The sequence below is a fragment of the Phalacrocorax aristotelis genome, chromosome W (genome assembly GCF_949628215.1).
Source record: "Phalacrocorax aristotelis chromosome W, bGulAri2.1, whole genome shotgun sequence".
NCBI classification, from domain to species: Eukaryota; Metazoa; Chordata; class Aves; order Suliformes; family Phalacrocoracidae; genus Phalacrocorax; species Phalacrocorax aristotelis.
In genome coordinates this window covers 17,119,690-17,139,908 of record NC_134310.1, presented here as the reverse complement: position 1 = coordinate 17,139,908, position 20,219 = coordinate 17,119,690, and the positions used below count along the sequence as shown (strand labels likewise).

At 44.5% G+C, this 20,219-nt stretch overlaps 1 protein-coding gene across 1 annotated transcript in view; it reads right to left on the bottom strand.

The window, feature by feature from the left end:
* LOC142049884 (protein mono-ADP-ribosyltransferase PARP8-like) overlaps nt 1-20,219 on the bottom strand; it is a 192,896-nt gene that overhangs the window by 97,146 nt on the left and 75,531 nt on the right.

The following is a 20,219-nucleotide window of genomic DNA, read 5'->3' as shown; positions in this document are numbered from 1 at the left end:
GCTGCGGGAAGAAGGAGGGGAGGACGTTTGGAGTGATGGCGTTTGTCTTCCCAAGTAACCGTTACACATGATGGAGCCCTGCTTTCCTGGAGATGGCTGAACACCTGCCTGCCCATGGGAAGTAGTGAATTAATTCCTTGTTTTGCTTTTAATTTTGCCATTCTTTTGTCAGTGCTTGCAGCGATTAATAGAGAGAACAGTAAAAAATGTGTGGCTAATACAAAATAAAAATGGGGGAGATGTGGGAGATGAATTTGCAAGTAACTTCGCGCTGTTTGACACGTCCTTGAGCTGAAGCAGCGCAGCAGTAAAAAACATACACAGGAGCGTGGGAATGCCAAGAAGGATTTAAGTAAGCAAAAACAAATGAGGTAACGCAAATAGAACAGCCTATTAGAATGTAGCATAAAGTGCCTGCTTAGAGCTAGCTGACGAATAACAGAAACTGTTTGTGCACGTGATCACGTGGAGAATGTGTCGAAAAGATATATAAGCAGTGAAAAGCTGACAATAAAGGTCTTCTGCGGAACATCTGTCAGGAGTCCGTGACATTCATCCCTGCACAGTGGTGCAAGGGACAATGTGAAACATGAGAGCAGGTCAAACTCTCACCCCTGGAGCCACACTGGGATACTTGTAACATCTCTGCCGCTATACCACAGTCGTGAACAGCATGGACTCATGAACAGCAAATAAAATATAAAATTCAGTATGAGGTGACAAGAAAAGACAATAGTTTTTTCTTTTTCTTTTCAGTTTCAACAGTTTCAGTTTGAGGGCGCAGGTGAAGTAACACTTCAAATACAACATTCAGTCTCTGGGTGTCCTTAGCATTAGAAAGATGTCAGTAAATGGGGGGGGAGTTCAGGAATCATCAAGAAACAATTGGCAATCTGGCAGAAGAGGACAGTGAGGAAAAAAATTTAAATGGTTTCAGATGGCTAGGTATACAGAGTGGCAAATCAATGAGCAAGTGTGGCAGGAAATATGATGACTGCTGAGACATTTACCAGAGTGCAAACATGAAGATGGATATCATATTTACATGATGGCCCAAAGGAAAATGGCAAGTGATATTCAGGTGAAATTAGAGGGAAAAGTATAACTTGGCTGAAAATCAGAAAAGGAGAACCCCATTAAACAGTGAATTAGTCTTCCAGGGAAGGGGTAGAGGGCTAATCACATAGCCATTTAAAGTCAGGTTGGAAAAGAAGATTAAATAAAATTTATGGAAAAATTTTGCATTGGCAAGGTTACTAATATGTTACCCATTGCTAGTTTCAATGAGTTATGAATGAGTAAAATGTTACTTGCCTTTCTCAGTAGTATCTTGGAGAACAAAGTTGTAGGTTGAATATGACATTGGTGACTCACAATGTTACTCGTGGAGAAAAATTCAAAGCATACCCCTGTACTATTTCAATAGCGTGAAAATAATAGAAGCAGGGAATTTCAGTTCAAGAGCTTTTTATGCATTTGAAGTGACAGCATTGGGTAAGGTCTGAAACAGTTCTTCCACTAACTTCTCATGAATTTTAGCTGTTCTTGAATATCACACTCTCTGATTTCTTCTTCATGACAGAATTGTGGTGGGTTGACCCTGGCTGGATGCCAGGTACCCACCAAAGCCAGTCTGTCACTCCCCCTCCTCAGCTGGACAGGGGGGAGAAAATATAATGAAAAGCTTGTGGGTCAATATAAGGACAGGGAAAGATCACTCACCAATTACCATCATAGTCAAAACAGTCCCGACATGGGGAAATTAGCTTAATTTATTACCAATCAAATCAGAGTACGGTAATGAGAAAATAAAACCAGATGTTAAAACACCTTCACCCCACCCCTCCCTTCCTCCTGAGTTTAACTTTGCTCCCAATTTCTCTATCTCCTCCCCGTGAGCGGCGCAGGGGGACAGGGAATGGAGGTTGCAGTCTGTTCATCACACGTTGTCTCCGCTGCTCCTTCCTCCTCAGGGGGAGGACTTCTTATACTCTTCCCCAGCTCCAACGTGGGTCCTTCCCACGGGCTGCAGTTCCTCACAAACTGCTCCATTGTGGGTCCTTTCCACAGGGTGTAGCCCTTCAGGAACAGACTGCTCCAGCATGGGTCCCCCACAGGGTCACAGGGCCTGCCAGCAAACCTGTTTCAGCATGGGCTTCTCTCTCCATGGGTTCACGGGTCCTGCAGGAGCCTGCTCCAGCACAGGCTTTCCACGGGGTCACAGCCTCCTTCAGGCACATCCATCTGCTCCACTGTGGGGTCCTCCATGGGCTGCAGGGGGACAGCCTGCCTTACCATGGTCTTCACCACAGGCAGCAGGGGAATCTCTGCTCTGATGCCTAGAGCACCTCCTCCCTCTCCTTCTTCACTGACCTTGGGTGTCTGCAGAGTTGTTTCTCTCACATATTCTCACTCCTCTCTCCGGCTGCAGTTGCACAGGTTTGGTTTTTTTTTCCCCCCCTTAAACATGTTATCATAGAGGCTCTACCACTGTCACTGATTGGCTTGGCCTTGGCCAGTGGTGGGTCCATCCTGGAGCTGGCTGGCATTGGCTCTATCGGACATGGGAGAAGCTTCTGGCATCTTCTCACAGAAGCCACCCCTGTAGCTCCCCTGCTACCAAAACCTTGGCATGCAAACCCAATACAGAATACAACGGAAAGCATACTGCACTAATTTTATTTTTTTTTGCATTTAGGCATATTCAGTAACAGCCCATCTAATAAGGAATAATTCTTAAATATATGGGCTGTTCTTGGGTCAAAGAATTCTTCTAGATGCATCACTGCTCACAGAACATTAATTTCATACTATACTCAGACAACCATACCTGAATATAGTCTGGCAGACATTCCTACAGAAAATGCTAAGCAAACTATAGAACAAATAACAAAAGATAATTTTAATACCCTACCCCAACATGTAGTTAGATTTTGAATACCATTTTAACTTGTAAAGTTACAATTAAAAAATCCCTCCACTAGTCTTAATTAGATCCCTGTCTTCCAATGAAAATAATTACATGTCAGATGAAACACTGGCTTAGGAAGCCCCTGTATTCTTGCAAAGGCAGAGGTAGTTCTATTCCTAGCTGTGTTACAGTGACTTGCTATATGCCTCCCAGCAAGAAAAAATGCACACATTTTAAAAAGGCAATCAGTAACTACAAAGTGTTCTAGACACTGATTTACCTTTCATGTATGCTGCATCTCTACATCTCCAACAGAAATCAGTGGGAAGCATCAGCAGTTTTGAAGAATAAGGCTTTATAGTCCAAATTTAAAAAATAATTAGGCAACAGAATTTGTGCAGGACGGGCAGTTAGACCCTTAAACTGTTTATATTCCCTTTGAAATCTCATCAGTACATATTCACCGTTTCAGATAATTCATTGTACTTACAAAGGTATAAAAAAGTCCATTTTATCATGGATTTCTATAGAAATTTAGTTATCTTAGAAGGGATTTGGCTACCTAAGCACCTTTTATGAGGCCAGCATGTAAATACCATTGAGAAACCAGTAAAGTAAGATTCACGCTAAGGCACTCAAAATTGATACATACTTGTTGAAACACACAGTGAAATACTGGCTCCATGAAATTCAATTGTCAAAACTCTCGCTGACTTCAAAAAAGTGAAGGTTCAGCCTTATCTCAGCTTCTCCACCAGCAAATCTGCAATAAAAATACTTCAGAGATGATGTACTCCCTTCATCCCTTCCTTATTCCTTACTCTGTCTGTACAGTTTAACACACTCAGCCACCGAAATGATCACCAAAATTTGGAAAGCATCCTGAAGATGGGAAATGACCTAAATGATAAGTTTTGCAATCAGACATTCTATTATGAAGTATTTCCAGTAAATCTAGAGAATGAGAGTAAACATGAACAGAAAACTTCAGTCTTCTGCTAATGTGAGATTAAAAACAGTGTCTTTCACTAATACAGAGGCCTTAATCCTCAGAGCCTTTAATAAAGACAGAGATATGAAGACTAATGTAAAAAATTAGACAGTATAAAGAGAACAAAACCAATTAGCCTATAGAATGAAATAAAAAAGAAAAAGGATCAAACACCAAAGAATAACTGCAATGGCTTGAAGTACCGTTCAGACAGCAGTGCCCCAGACTGCAGAGAAAGCATCAATGGAAGCAGTAATGCAGCTGCAAGTGCTTATCACCCTGTTTACTGAGACCATTGTACTGAGAAACCTAAATACAGAGATTCAGAAATCTGATTCAGACATCTACATCTTAAAATCTGGGCCAGTTTTACCAAGATCCAAACTGTCTTCTCAGGCATGTCGGGATACATAAAACATACACAGCACAGTAAGTGAACTGCAAATAGCTCAAAGTAGGCAGAGTCAAAATAGTGTAAACATGAACATTTGGGGAGATTTTTATTTTTTTTTTAGTTTGAGGGTTGGGGTCTTGGGTTTTTCTTGAGGAAGGAGAGTTTGCAAAAAAAAAATTCAGGTAGTATTGCCCCAAGTGGGTGGGTACATTGCATTTTAATGTCCCCAAAAAATTCCCCTGAAAAACTTACCAGCAGACATGAGCTGAACCGCTTACCTGCTCACACAATTGTTTATCCTCAGATGCATCAGTGATATGAGTCATGCAAACACCTAGATCAAGAAACATCCCAATTTCTTTCACAGCCCTGTCAGGTGCTATGGGGCTACTGCAGAGGCTGCTCCTCCAGAACAGAAAATCAGGAGTCTGGTGGCAAAGTGATTATAGTTCACTCCATTTTGAAAGGTCACTCACGTTCCATCATCTCATAGTGTCATTAAGCCCAAGAGAAGTGGGATAACTGTTCAAAATTACTGCCTGGGGTGAAATGGAACAGTAAAGCCTTATTCCTTATTTGCACCAGAGAAATTAAAAGGAAAAATAGCAGTCTCCTTTCACACCAGGACACATATAGCAGAGGGCCTGAAAAAATATAGCAAGATTTTACTGCTTAACATAATACTTAGTGATATATTAAGGCATGTGGGGGAGTTCATGATGTATTAATCAAAACATATTTGAAAAGCTTCACTGTATTTTTAAATTATGCTAGACTATGTGATCCAGGACCCAGCCACCTCCTGGGATGTGCTGCATTCTCAGCTACTGAAAAGTCTGTGGGAACAGAGGATGCTTAGCACTTTGCAGAATAGGGCCCTCAATGCTCAAAGGAAAATCTAACCTAAACATAATCTAAATGACTCAAACAGATCAAGCAGCATTAATTAACAACAATCTAACAAGAACGTGGATAGCAACATAAGGAAACAAATTTCAAGCGTTTTTTTTAAAAACCAAAACAGTACTGATTCCCCTCCCATGTTACTCAGCAGCAAAACTCTAGTTGAGTTGAAGTGATACCTGATACCGACTTCAAAAAGAACATATGGTCCCTTCTAATTGGAGCAACGTAGCTAAGTTTGAAATACTTTGAATACTTAGTTATCCTCCCCCTTTACTCTGCCCTAGTGAGACCACATCTGGAGTACTGTGTCCAGTTTTGGGCCCCCCAGTTTAAGCAGGACAGGAAATTGCTTGACCAAGTCCAGCGGAGAGCTACGAAGGTGATCAGGGGACTGGAGCATCTCCCTTATGAGGAAAGGCTGAGACACCTGGGTTTGTTCAGCCTGGACGAGAGAAGACAAAGGGGGGATCTTATCAATACTTACAAAACACTTGTAAATATCTGAAGGGCTGGTGTCAAGAGGATGGGGCCAGACTCTTTTCAGTGGTGCCCAATGACAGGAAAATGGGCAATGGGCACAAGTTGAAACACAGGAGTGCTGTGAGTGTGCAAGATTTACTCTTTAACTACATCTGGCAGACTATCAGAAATGGCTGGATTCTTTATGCTTTTTACTGCAGGATCTAAAAAGGATATTACAGTGTGATCATGTCGAGTTTTCTTTTTTTTTAAAAAAAGAATCTCATTTCCTTTTTCCTGTTATCTGCCCCTGTATAAAACACTGCTCCTCCAGAAACCCTGTGGACCGAACAGAACTGCTGATCTGTCATCTTTCAAATAGATATGAGTGATGCCCTGAAGTTGTTTTCACTTTATATCTCATTTGACATGGTTTACATAAAAGCAGTGCTTGGTTGTCCTGAAAAAAAAAAGATGTTTCCTTTTTTTAAGTGTTTTTCTCACTCCCTTTTTTTTTTTTTTTCCCTGAAGCTAATCAAGGACATCATATCAGTTCTGAAATACCTCTTTATTCAAATATGTACTTAACTCTCATTGGCAGTGAGGGACAGTGACAATAAGGGTGTGCATGAGAACAGATCTAATACTGCAGCATATTGTAAAGAAACTAGATAAGACCTGTAAGAACTAAACACACAGATTAATTTTGTCAGCAAAATTCCCTGTTGTGGTCTGCTTTCCCTGCATGAGCACAATAACTATAATAATGGCAGTTCTGCAGCTGCAAGGAAAGTTGAATTTTAGTCTGAATGAATTGTTTATTTTTGCTTAAAATAATGACAAATTGTTAACTTACGCTGTTTTGATTTTGAATATTTGGCTATTTGTCTTTATTCAAGGGTTTATACATAGTGCTTAATATTGTAGTATCAGAAATTCTCATGTAACTCGATGAATTAATTCCCACCTCACTGTAGCAGTGAAGTATTTCACAGCTGGGGAGCTGTGCCACTGAAAGAGTAACTAAATTGCTTGTGGCTTTCTACAGCTAGAGACGAAAACCACTGTCTGAAGTCCTAGCGCGTTATGTCCACCAGGTGTTTGAGCCACTTGATGATAAATACATACAGATAATGTTTTTCTCCCCTTTAGTGGTATGCCCTATTGCTTCTTACATGAATTTAATAAAACTCTGCCTACATCAGCGATTCCATTTGGTGAATAATTTTGAAATTCTGGTGTCACTCTGATAACACTGAAAGTCTTCAATACAAAAATATGGTGAAGAAAAATGGTTTCGGGCTAATTGATGTGTGTTTTTACTTGAGAATTTATGTTCAATTTATATATACTGTAGCAAGAAAGGAGAGAGAGAATTGAAAAACATTTTAAAAACTGAAACATAAAAATGTGTCCATCTGAAAATATCAAAATGGAACACTTTCCTGAACATCTTTTTTTTTTTTTTTTTTTTTTTCTTTCTTTTCCAAAACGATCCAGTTTAAGACCAGCCTTTTTTGGATAGGTTGGTTTTAACCTAGCTCCTCTGTCTGGTTCATTGCATGGCAATGTGTTTACTGGCTATGCAAGGTTTGGGAAGAGAAGGTTGGACCGCTCCTTTTAGAAACAGTGCTGGCTTACATAAGATGAAAGTGTCCATGAAAGAAGAGGAGAAAACAATTTTTATGGAATCCTTTGCTCTGAATGGTTTTAGTTTAGCCGGAACCGTTTTTATACAGGGCTTAGGAAGGGCTGGCACGAGTACACGTCATCTTCTGTTGCTGGTGACTGCACTTAACTTTGTGTTCAGGTTATTAAATATGTACTTTCATTCCTAAAATCTACCTCTACTACAGTAAGATAGGGATGAAAACTAGATACACAGCTTGCACTTAGCCCTCTGTTTATTGCTATTTCAGAATACCTGGAAGATTGTACACCATCTTTCAATTTTATCTTTCCTATCAAATAGGGCTTAACATTTTTGCCAGGACAGCACCATTTCCTGGAAGAGAAATCTGTGATATGAGACAGGAATCTAGTTTAGATATAACATGGAAAGCATTGTGATTTTAATTTTTAAATTAAAGAGTCTGTAGATGAAGTAATGTTGAATACAGCCTTGGGTACTTTTAAAAAATAGGCAATGTTGATGGTTTGTGAAAAGCAAAATCAATGCCATTCTACTCACAGTTTCATTGACCTCGCTTTTTTTTTATGATCTTGTTTTTGACAGATCCTTCTTGCCTTGCTCTTAGTGTCACCGAAAACCGGGAATAAAACTCCATAACGCTGGGTGTATTAAAGAGCAGGCATTACTTTATTTGGTGCCAGGTGCATGGGGGATCTTTCCACCCAACATGCACACCTACTATAATTCCTTTTTGACATTTATACATGAAAGTTAACACACCACGCCTGTCTAATACATAATCATTGACCCGACTGAGCATCCTGTTCTTCTGTTGGTCTGTATCTTCTTCGCTTAAATTTAAAGCTACAGAGAGATTTTAATTCACTGCGCATGCTCAAGAGGAGTGGGGAGGTGTGCTGGTTTTGGCTGAGAAAGGGTTAATTCTCTTCACTGTAGTGCCTGTAGTAGTCAGGGACCTTTCCAGCTTCCCATGCTCTGCCAGGTGGGCAAGAGGCTGGGAGGGGAGGGGCCACAGCCAAGACAGCTGACCCCGACTGGCCAATGGGATGTTCATTCCATACCATGTGATGCCATGACCAGTATATTAACGGGGGCAGTTGGCACACGGGTTGTTGCAGCTTGGGGAATGGCGGTGTTGGGTTGGCAGGCAGTGAGTGGCTGTGTCATGTGCGGTTTGTTTTGGTGGTTCATTCCCCCTTCCCCCACCCCCCAGCCCTGGGTTTCGTGCCTCTCATTGTTTTCCTTTCCATTGCATTTTTTTTGTTGTTGTTTTATTTTAATTATTAAACTGCTCTTATCTCAACCCACGAGCTTTACCCTTCTGATTCTCTCCCCCATCCCACTGGTGGGGGAGTGAGCGAGCGGCTGTGTGGGGCTGAGTTGCCAGCTAAACCACAACAAGAGGGTAGTCCTTTTGTCCCTCAGTTGAGTTGGTGGTCGCAATCTCCCCCTACTGGAATTCCCTTTCCCCCAGTTTCTATGCTTCCGCACCTTCTGGGCCAAGATGTTCCCTTTTATCACCCGTGTCTTCACATCTGGCCTTCCCTTATCTTCACACCCTTCTTTGTGGCACTGTTAGTCTTTTAGGAGGCTCTCCTTAGTGAGGCATGCATTTTTATTGCCCTCTTATCTGGCCTAAGCATTATTTACTACCTTGTTAAAATTCTCAGGTGTTAGTTTCTACTCCTAATTGTGAACCTCTCTTAACTACTGCTAACTCCTGTGCTATTCCATTTCATCCAAGAAGAATATATGTTTGAGGTAAAAGAAGGAACACAATTCAATACACTGTTAGAGTGAAAAGCAGCTGTTAGACATAATAGAGGCAGGTCATAAAGGCAAAACAGAATTCATGTGTTATATATACAGATTCACCCACAGCACTGTCACCGAAATTGGGAATAAACCTTGTAACACCAATGTAGTGTTACTACAAGCCAAACAGCACTGCTTTAAATTTTTACCAGATTTTTGTCCTTCCAAAGCCAATACCATAGAATCGTGTGGGAGCATCCCACATTGCTTCTGCCATTCCAGATTATTTCGCAGTGTGAAAAACAAATCCACATATGATACTTCATCCCATTTACCTTCCCTTCTACAGAATAATATTAATTGCAAAATAGTATTATATTTCAATGTACCATTCTTTCGCCATTTTCCCCCACTGTCTAGAGTATACATTGGCCACCAATGATTACAGTATTCAACTAACTGTTTCCGCATCAACAGATCCCCCACCAGATCTTTCCAATGTTTCCAAACACATCCCAGTGGTGACGAGTGCAGAATTCCCCCATACATTGATGCTGCATTACCCATTATAAATTACTAAAGTCGGGGACTCCAACCCCTTTCGCGGTTTGCACCGCTGCTTATAACAGGGACCCCAATATAGCTCAGAGAGTTGTGATCAACGGGGCAGAGTCTGGTTGGAGGCGCGTAACTAGCAGAGTTCCCCAGGGGTCTGTGCTGGGTCCAGTCCTGTTCAGTATATTCATCAGTGACCTGGACTAAGGGATAGAGTGTAACCTCAGCAAGTTCGCTGATGATACCAAGCTGGGAGGAGTGGCTGATACACCAGGAGGCTGCGCTGCCATCCAACAAGAGCTGGGCTGAGGGGAACCTGATGAAATTCAACAAGAGCAAGTGCAAGGTCCTGCACCTGGGGAGGAACAACCCCATGCACCAGTAGGGGTTGGGGGCTGAATTACTGGAAAGCGGCTCTGTTGAGAAGGCCCTGGGAGTGCTGGTGGACAGCAAGCTGACTCTGAGCCAGCAATGTGCCCCTGTGCCCGAGAAGGCCAATGGTATCCTGGGTTGCAGAAAAAGGAGTGTGGCCAGCAGGTCGAGGGAGGTTATCCTTCCCCCCCTACTCTGCCCTAGTGAGACCACATCTGGAGCACTGTGTCCAGTTCTGGGCTCCCCAGTTCAAGAAAGGCAGGGAACTGCTTGATCAAGTCCATCAGAGAGCTACCAAGATGATCAGGGGACTGGAGCATCTCCCTTACGAAGAAAGGCTGAGACACCTGGGTTTGTTCAGCCTGGACGAGAGAAGTCTGAGGGGGGATTTCATCAATACTTATAAAATACTTATAAATATCTGAAGGGCTGGTGTCAAGAGGATGGGGCCGGACTCTTTTCAGTGGTGCCCAATGACAGGACAATGGGCAATGGGCACAAATTGAAACACAGGAAGTTCCACTTAAATATGAGAAAAAACCCCTCTTTCCTGTGAGGGTGACAGAGCAGTGGAACAGGCTGCCCAGGGAGGTTGTGGAGTCTCCTTCCCTGGAGACATTCAAAACCCGCCTGGACGCGTTCCTGTGCCCCCTGCTCTAGGTGTGCCTGGTCAAGCAGGGGGGTTGGACAAGACGATCTCCAGAGGTCCCTTCCAACCCCTACCATTCTGTGATTCTGTGGTAGTGGGACTCTAACCCACAACCTTACCAGGGGACTCTAACCCCTATCCTTACCCGGGACTATAGCCCAACCCTGCCAGGCTTTCACCTCGTCTGATTGGCAGGCATTACCTTCAGGGACTCTAACCCCATTTGGGGACTCTAACCCCGTAGAGGTACCTCACAGCCCACTCTGTGTAGCTTTCGCTGCATCTTATGAGCAGGCCGGTGGGACTCGAACCCACATTCCAGGAGGGGACGCCAACCCCTCTGTTACCCCCCTTAAGAGAATGCCTTATTACCTATCCAGGGGACTTGCTTGGAATTCTTTGGTCCGGGGAACAGAGGTTCTCCCTGAGAACCCAACAGCATCGCACCGCTGTGTCGCTCACCACCTGACTGCAGGAGCGGAGCCGATGGAGTCCCCGAAGCAACAGGTTGGTGCACGCTGGAATCCACTCAGTTCCCTTCTCCCCATCAGGTACGGCAAGACGAACCGGGGAAGGCTGTCAACCCTCAGTGCCGGCTGGAGGTCTGTGATCCCACAGATCCATTGAGATTCATGAGCAAAGTCCCTTCTGGGTCACCAAAACTGTCACCGAAATCGGGAATAAACCTCGTAACACCAATGTAGTCTTAAAAGGCAGGCATTCTTTTTACGTCCAGGAACACGGGAGGGTAGTCCCTTCCATACATGTTCGTCAAGCAGTCTAAGAAACAATCTTTTATACATGCATGGTTACACAGTCATGGTTACTCAAACTAACACAACTAATTTCCATAATTGGTTAATCGATGCCTGGATATACGTCTTGATTCTCCTCGGCATTTCTGCCAAGATGGATTGGGGCTATACAAGGTTCCCTAGCAGCAAGTGCTTTGTAAACAATACTTGAATGGTTACTTATTCCCATCACCACGGCTACCTAAGGGGTAAGGGTTTGGCTAGGGTTGTTATGGCAACAGCACCACAGATAGCATTTTCAAGGTTTGCTTCTGCTATCTCCTCTTCTCTGTATTGATTGTTTTTAACTAAGGCGTTTGAACAGTGCTGTAAAGTTTTTGTCATGCTTTCAGTTGTACATGCATGTTTTAATCTGCAAAAATACAGGCTTCAGATGCCCGATGCAGATACTCTTTTGTTCTAAGACCTTCTCTCTTGCACGTTGCTTTCTGCTGTCTTGGCTTTCTTTGGGTTTTTTGTGTCTCGGTGGAGACTTGAAACTTGAGGGGGGGACAAATGCACCTAGCATTATGCAACATTCCTCTCCTCTAGCTGCAGTTGCTGCCATCCCACACAGCAAATCCTGCACAGAATCACACAGGTCTTGTGTGTGAGGGCAGAAAGAAAGGCTGACATACTTGTCAGGGAAGATGCTACCTCTGTGTGCTGAACATAGTTTTGGAGAAGGAAACTATCAGTTTCAGGGGGATTACTGTATGGGTAGGACCTTACAGTATGTTGCCAAAATTAATCTAATGAGCATAGAAGACTTTTTGAAAGGCTACGTTTTCCGTACGCATAGCTGTTTACACAGTGACTTTGCAATAGAGATTTGGCAGAAAGGTTAGTATGTTTTAAGCACCAGAGAGTTCCTGTTTTGTAGTATATATTCAACTGTGCTGGCAATAATTGAAAATGTTATTTTTAATTTTTTGTGCCTCTCAGCTGCCACATCCTTAATCTTTGTATGGTCACAGAACAAATGATCAGTGTGGTGAGTTCAGTTTGTTGCAGAAAGAATTCTTTCGTGCCTACGAAAGCAAGTCTATAGTACATGCCTGAAAGCCAGAAAGCAGTGTTTTAACTATCAACACTCTTAGTACCTCAATTTCACCAGTATTGCATGGTAATAATGTTACTTTACTTCATAGTAGCATTCTGAGATTAATTAGTTCACTGTGCTTTTTCGATATTAAATCAGAACTGTCAAAGCTTGCCATCATTATGATATCTGAAGTTCAGGCAGCAAGAGTAGTTGCAGTTTTGGCACCAGATGATCTCTGCTCCCACAGCTGAACTCTGTATATTTGCCTGCCGTGACTAGTGTGAAAATTATAAGGTAGTCTGTTTATCTGTCTAGCAAACGTCATTGTGTTTTCTTTTTTTTTTTTTTTTTTTTTTTGCCTTGTTCAACATTTACATTACTTTTCTTCGAACTACATATGCAGTTGGTACTTTAAGTCTTTGTGGATATATACCTTAAGACTTGACATTTCAGTGCTTGTCTTTTCCATGATTTGCAAGAAGAGAATTTCACAGTTCATGCTTGTGGCCACGCTAGTTATTTCCATGGGGGCTTTGACATCCCTTGATATATCTATCTGAAAGGTTTTCATTAGGACTAGATGAGGAAAACAGCTTCATAACCAAGATGGTCTCTCATGTGTACAGCTATCCAGCTCTGAAAATTTAAGTCAGAAGATGCAAATTCAAGGTGGAAATGGGTGAAACATTTGGGAAAGTGCAGGTGCAGAGTCTGTGCAGTTCCAGAATTCAGTTCCTTGTTGTATGTAATCTAACCTAGCTGAAGACTGCTGCCCAAAGGCAACTTTTTCATTGCCCCCAGGGCTATATTAATATCCCCTCACTTCCACCAGTGAGTTGATTTGTTAGAAACTGATTATTATGGCTGTGCAATCATTAGAGGAAGCACAAGGGAGAGATGAAATGGGTTGCTGGGTATTGAGAGCAATGAAAACAATGAGAGGAGGGGAGAGAAAGGGGTGTCTTTTTGGTGGCAGCCCACTGTTTAAGTTGAATTAACCACAATATGAAGCTGCTCTCTCAGGGATCTAATATCTATTTAACTGTGAGATCTTTCAGTACCACTGTAACTCACCGTCCTTATTTCCACATATCTCCCCTGTCAGTCGGAACATTTCACTCCCCCTTGGTTCAAGCTTGTTTTGCTTCATCCCTTGTATTAATACATTTGTCATCCCAGACACAGCTGTATGCCATACGCATTCTGATAGACAAAGCTGTAAGCATCTTGCCTTGTTCCCCCGTGGCCTGGTTTAGACTTCATTATAATAGAATCATTAAGATTAGAAAAGACCTCTAAGATCATCAAGTCCAACCATCAACCCAACACCACCAGGCCTCCTAAACCATGTCCTGAAGTGCCACGTCTACACATCTTTTAAACACCTCCAGGGATGGTGACTCCATCATCTCTCCGGGCAGCCTGTTCCAATGCCTGACCACTCTTGCAGTAAAGAAATTTTTGCTAATATCCAATCTAAACCTCCCCTGATGAAGCTTGAGGCCATTTCTTCTTGTCCTATCACTAGTAACTTGGGAGAATAGACCAACACCCACCTTGCTACAACCTCCTTTCAGGTAGTTGTAGAGAGCAATAAGGTCTCCCCTCAGCCTCCTCTTCTCCAGACTAAACAACCCCAGTTCCCTCAGCCGCTCCTCATAAGACTTGGTCTCCAGGCCATTCACCAGCTTCGTTGCCCTTCTCTGGACACGCTCCAGCACCTCAATGGCCTTCTTGTAGTGAGGGGCCCAAAACTGAACACAGAATTTGAGGTGTGGCCTCACCGGTGCTGAGTACAGGGGCATGATCACTTCCCTGCTCCTGCTGGCCACACTGTTCCTGATACAAGCCAGGATGCTATTGGCCACCTTGGCCACCTGGGCACACTGCTGGCTCATGTTCAGCCGGCTGTCAACCAGAACCCCCAAGTCCTTTTCCGCTGGGCAGCTTTGTAGCCACTCTTCCCCAAGCCTGTAGCGTTGCATGGGGTTGTTGTGACCCAAGTGCAGGACCTGGTACTTAGCCTTGTTAAACCTCATACAATTGGCCTCGGCCCATCGATCCAGCCTGTCCAGGTCCCTCTGCAGAGCCTTCCTACCCCCGAGCAGATCAACACTCCTGCCCAATTTGGTGTCATAGAATCATAGAATGTCCTGAGTTGGAAGGGACCCACAAGGATCGTCGAGTCCAACTCCTGTCCCTGCACAGGACAACCCCAAAATTCACACCATGTGTCTGAGGGCGTTGTCCAAGTGCTTCCTGATTACCGTCAGGCTTGGCACCATGAATACCTCCCTGGGGAGCCTGTTCCAGTGCTCCACCACCCTCTGGGTGAAGAACCTTTTCCTAATATCCAACCTAAACCTCCCCTGGCACATCTTCCTGCCATTCCCTCGGGTCCTATCATTGGTCACCAGAGAGAAGAGACCAGCACCTGCCCCTCCTCCTCCCCTTCTGAGGAAGCTGTAGACTGCAATGAGGTCTCCCCTCGGTCTCCTCTTCTCCATCCTGAATAAATCAAGTGACTTTAGCTGCTCCTCATACGGTTTCTCCTCTAAACCCTTCACCAACTTCATGGCCCTTCTCTGGACACTCTCTAGGAGCTTTATATCCTTAATGTACTGTGGCGCCCAAAACTGCACACAGTACTCGAGGTGAGGCCGCACCAGCGCAGAGTAGAGCGGGACAGTCACCTCCCCCGACCGGCTAGCAATACAGTGCTCGATGCACCCCAGGGCACGGTTGGCCCTCTTGGCTGCCAGGGCACACACTGTTGGCTCATGTTCAACTTGCTGTTGACCAGAACCCCCAGGTCCCTCTCTGCAGAGCTGCTCTCCAGCCTCTCGTTCCCCAGCCTGTATGTACAGCCAGGGTTGCTGTGCCCCAGGTGTAAAATCTGGCACTTGCCCTTGTTAAACTTCATACGGTTGGTGACTGCCCAGCTCTCTAATTTGTCTAGATCTCTCTGCAGGGCTTCTCTGCCCTCGAGAGTGTCAACAGCTCCTCCCAATTTTGTGTCATCAGCAAACTTAATTAGTATTCTTTCAAGTCCTGCATCCAAGTCATTTATGAAGAGTACCCCGCTAGCGACTGGCCGCCAGCCCGATGTAAACCCATTTACTATGACCCTTTGAGCCCGACCCATCAGCCAATTGCTCACCCATTGCATTATGTGTTTATCCAGCTGTATGCTGGACATTTTGTCCAGGAGGATACTGTGAGAGACAGTATCGAAAGCTTTACTGAAATCCAAAAAGATCACATCGACTGGCTTCCCTTGGTCAACTAGATGAATGACCTTGTCATAGAAGGAAATCAAGTTTGTTAGGTAGTACTTTCCCTTTGTGAACCCGTGCTGGCTAGAACCAATGACTGCATTGTCTTTCAGGTGTTTTTCAATAACTCCCAGAATAATCTTCTCCATAATTTTGCCAGGCACAGAAGTGAGACTGACAGGCCTGTAGTTACCGGGGTCATCCCTGTTGTCCTTCTTGAAGACTGGGACAACGTTTGCCAGCTTCCAGTCAACTGGGACCTCTCCAGGTTCCGAGACCATTGAAAAAATCATTGAGAGAGGTCTCGCTATGACATCAGCCGGCTCTTTAAGTACCCTCGGATGAATCCCATCAGGCCCCATTGACTTATAGGGATCCAGCAAGTCCTGCACAAGTTCGGGGTTCATTAGGAGTTTATCATTCCCACAGTCATGGTTCTCTAGCCCAGGGCTCTGGGGGTCCCTGAGCCCACCATTGGTGTTGAAGACTGAGGCGAAGAAAGCACTAAACATCTCTGCCTTATCTATGTCCCTGTTTGTGAGGTGACCATGCTCATCAAGTAACGGGTCAATGTTATTTCTGGCCTGCCTTTTGCCATTAATGTATTTAAAAAAACCCTTCTTATTTCCCCTCACAGTACTGGCCAGCTTCAACTCTGAGCTTTGGCCACACGAATTTCCTCCCTACAGTGGAAAATATCATCCCTGTAGTCCTCCCATGTTGCCTGACCTTGCTTCCACTGGCCATATGCTTGCTTTTTTTCTCCTTATTTCTAGAAGAATATCCCATGTCAGCCAAGCCAGCCTTTTGCCTCGCCTGCTTGACTACCTACACTTTGGGATTGCCTGCTCCTGTGCTTTTAGGAGGTGGTACTTAAAAAGCGACCAGCGCTGATGGACCCCAGCACCTTCAAAAGCTTTGTCCCAGGGGACCTTACTAAGCAGTTCCCTGAGCAACCTGAAGTCTGCTCTCCTCGTATCCAGGGCTGAGGTCTTGCTGGCAGTTTTCCTCCCGTCACCATAGATTTTAAACTTGACTGCTTCATGGTCACTGTGGCCAAGGCGGCCCCCGATCTCTACTTCACTGACAAGGCCCTCTCTGTTAATAAGCAACAAGTCAAGGAAGGCACCTTTCCTGGTCAGTTCCCTTAGTAACTGTACCAAGAAGACGTCATCCAGATGGTTTAGGAACTCTCTGGACCCGTTTGTCATCTGCAAACTTACTGAGGGCGCACTGAATCCCCTCATCCAGGTCATTGATAAAGATATTAAACAAGACCGGCCCCAACACTGAGCGCTCGGGGACACCACTTGTGACCGGCAGCCAATATGTTTTAGCTCTGTTCACCACAACTCTCTGGGCTCGGCCATCCAGCCAGTTTTTTACCCAACAAAAAGTACACCTGTCTAAACCATGAGCCTCCAGCTTCTCTAGGAGGATGCTGTGGGAGACAGTGTCAAAGATCCCTCTGCAGAGCCTTCCTACCCTCAAGCAGATCAACACTCCCGCCCAACTATGTGTTATCTGCAAACTTACTGAGGATGCACTCGATCCCCTCATCCAGATCATTGATAAAGATATTAAACAAGACTGGCCCCAACACTGAGCCCTGGGGGACACCATTTGCGACCGGTCGCCAACTGGATTTAGCTCCATTCACCACAACTCTTTGGCCTCAGCCATCCAGCCAGTTTTTTATCCAGTGAAGAGTACAGCTGTCTAAGCCATCTAAGCTGGGACCCCATGAGAAGCCTGCACTGGAGCAGGCTTCTGGCAGGACCTGTGAACCCATAGGTGACCCACGCTGGAGCAGTCTGTTCCTGAAGGACTGCTCCCTGTGGAAAGGACCCACACTGGAGCAGTTTATGAAGAACTGTAGCCCATGGGAAGGACCCACATTGGAGAAGTTCATGGAGGACTATCTCCCATGGGAGGGGCCCCACCATGGAGCAGGGGAAGAGTGTGAGGAGGAAGGAGCAGCAGAAGCAACGTGTGATGAACTGTCCACAAACCCCATTCCCCATCCCCCTGCACCACTCAGGGGGAAGAGGTAGAGAAAATCATGAGTGAAGTTGAGCCTGGGAAGAGCTCAACTTTCTGGGGGGGGAAGGTGTTTTTAAGATTTGTTTTTATTTCTCATTATCCTACTCTGATTTAATCAGTTATTAATTAATTTTTTTTTCTCCAAGTTGATTTCTTTTTCCCTGTGATGGTAATTGGTGAGTGATCGCCCTGGCCTTATCTTGACTCCCAAGCTTTTTGTTATATTTTCTCTCCCCTGTCCAGTTGAGGAGGGGGAGTGATAGAGTGGCTTTGGTGGGTACCTGGCATCCAGCCAAGGACAACCCACCACACTAAGCTAAGGCTGGGGCTCTACACACTAATATTATTTCAAGCAATGCGAAGTTTACATTACAAACTCATAAGCAGTGAAACAAGACAACTCTCACTAGTTTAGCATATGGTGCTTTACTGTTTCTTAAATAACACAAATTTTAGAAGTCCATTTCTAGTATGAAGCTTGTTCTGAGCTTGAGGGTTGAGAAATATATGTACTGTAGGATGCCTTCTGCAGAGGGTCTAAGAAGAATAAAAGACAGTCATTGAGGCTTTGTTTGCACCCAAGAGTTTAACTATGTTCACGTAGCTAAAGCAATATAACTGAACAAGCAAGGATGATGGTTGGCTGGTTAGAATGTGTTTATGGAATTGGAAATAAATTGTAGTGCTATAATCTGTATTTATAGCAATGTAACTGCAATAGGGTTGTAAAGAGGAACTGCACTGCCAGAAGGAAAAATCACATCCCTCACTGGAATAGTCATGTTGTACTTCTATGTGGACAACAGGCCTAAATTAATTCCAGTTGCATTTCTGAGTACTTACATGAGAAAGCTGCTTCAGTAAAGGCTTGCTTTGGCTCTGAGAGGGTTTAACGCCGAGAGGTGTTGAACATTTGCATCTTCACTGAGGTCTATGCTTTTCAGAGGTGCTCTAAGCCATCACAGTCCAGTCTTTCTGTCTTGGCTCTAAATCTCATTGAAGTCTGTGGGAAAATGCTCGGGTGGCTGCAGGACTGGAATCTCTTGAGACCTTTTCTAGCCTGGTATATCTTGGTTTCTGACAAATCAGGTGCACAGTCATTAGGAACCAGTTTAGAATCATAGAATTCTTAAGGTTGGAAAAGACCTCTAAGATCATCAAGTCCAACTGTCAACCCAACACTACCATGCATCCTAAAACATGTCCTGAAGTGCCACGTCTACACGTCTTTTAAACACCTCCAGGGATGGTGACTCCATCATCTCTCCGGGCAGCCTGTTCCAATGCCTGACCACTCTTTCAGTAAAGAAATTTTTGCTAATATCCATTCTAAACCTCCCCTGACGAAGCTTGAGGCCATTTCCTCGTCCTATCAATAGTAACTTGGGAGAATAGACCAACACCCACCTCACTACAACCTCCTTTCAGGCAGTTGCAGAGTGATAAGGTCTCCCCTCACCCTCCTCTTCTCCAGGCCAAACAACCCCACTTCCCTCAGCCGCTCCTCATAAGACTTGGACTCCAGGCCTTTCACCAGCTTTGTTGCCCTTCTCTAGACACGCTCCAGCACCTCAATGTCCTTCTTGTAGTGAGGGGCCCAAAACTGAACACAGAATTTGAGGTGTGGCCTCACCGGTGCTGAGTACAGGGGCATGATCACTTCCCTGCTCCTGCTGGCCACGCTATTCCTGATACAAGCCGGGATGCTATTGGCCACCTTGGCCACCTGGGCACACTGCTGGCTCATGTTCAGCCAGCTGTCAACCAGCACCCTGTCGTGTTTTAGCCCCAGTCAGCAACCAAGCACCACACATCCGCTCTCTCACTTCCCCCTTGTGGGACGGGGGAGAGAATCGGAAGAGTAAAAGGGAGGCAACTCATGGGTTGAGATAAAGACAGTTTAATAGGTAAAGCAAAAGCTGCCCACAGAAGTAAAGCAAAACAAGGAATTCATTCACTACTTCCCATGGGCAGGCAGGTGTTCAGCCATCTCCAGGAAAGCAGGGCTCCATCATGCGTAACGGTTATTTGGGAAGACAAATGCCATAACTCCGGACATCCCCTGCTTCCTTCTTCTTCCCCCAGCTTTATATACTGAGCATGATGTCATATGGCATGGAATATCCCTTTGGTCAGTTGGGGTCAGCTGTCCTGGCTGTGTCCCCTCCCAGCTTCTTGTGCACCCGGCAGAGCACAGGGAGCTGAAAAAGTCCTTGACAAGTGTAAGTGCTACTTAGCAACAACTAAAACATCTCCACATTATCACCACTGTTTCCAGCAAAAATCCAAAACATAGTCTCATACTAACTACTACAAAGAAATTTAACTCTGTCCCAGCTGTAACCAGGACACACCCCCAGGTCCTTTTCTGCCAGGTAGCTTTCCAGAAACTCTTCCCCAAGCCTGTAGTGTTGCA